Below are 893 nucleotides of genomic sequence, written 5' to 3' on the forward strand. Positions count from 1 at the left end.
CCATTAATTATGAGATTAGCTGAGGATTTTTCATATATGGCCTGTATTATGTTAAGATATTTTCCTTCTATACCTATTTTATTAAGTTTTTTAATCATAAATGGATGTTGTATCTTGTCAAATGCTTTTTCTGCATCAGTTGATATAATCATATGATTTTTGTCCTTTATTTTGTTTATGTGATGTATCACATTCATGGAATTTGTGGATGTTGAACCATCCATGTGCCCCGGGGATGAACCCCACTTGGTGGTGATGAATAATCTTTTTAATGAATTGTTGGATTCGATTTGTTAGAATTTTGTTTAGGATATTTTTGCATTTGTATTCATCAGAGATATTGGTCTGTAGTTCTCTTTTTTTGTGTTGTCCTTACCAGGTTTTGGTATTAGAGTAATGTTGGTCTCATAAAATGAGTTAGGGAATTCTGTCTCTTCTTCAATTTTTTGGAAGAGTTTGAGCAGGATTGGTATTAGATCCTCTTTGAAGGTTTGGTAGAATTCACTAGTGAAGCCATCTGGTCCTGGAGTTTTGCTTTTGGGAAGCTTCTGGAGACTGATTCAATTTTGTTATTGTTGATCAGTCTGTTCAGATTTTCCAGTTCTTCATGGTTCAGCCTAGGAATGCTATATGTTTCTAAGAACTTGTCCATTTCTTCTAGGTTATTGAATTTGGTGGCATATAGTCCTTCATAGTATTCTTGGATTATCCTTTGTATTTCTGTGGCATCTGTGATAACTTCCCTTTTTCATTTATGATTTAGTTTATTAATGTCTTCTCTCTTTTTATCTTAGTGAGCCTAGCTAAGGGTGTGTCAATTTTGTTAATCTTTTCAAAGAACCAGCTCTTTGTCACGTTAATTTTTTCTATTGTCTTTTTGTTCTCTATTTCAT

The sequence above is a fragment of the Rhinolophus sinicus genome, linkage group LG01, assembly GCF_036562045.2.
Source record: "Rhinolophus sinicus isolate RSC01 linkage group LG01, ASM3656204v1, whole genome shotgun sequence".
NCBI classification, from domain to species: Eukaryota; Metazoa; Chordata; class Mammalia; order Chiroptera; family Rhinolophidae; genus Rhinolophus; species Rhinolophus sinicus.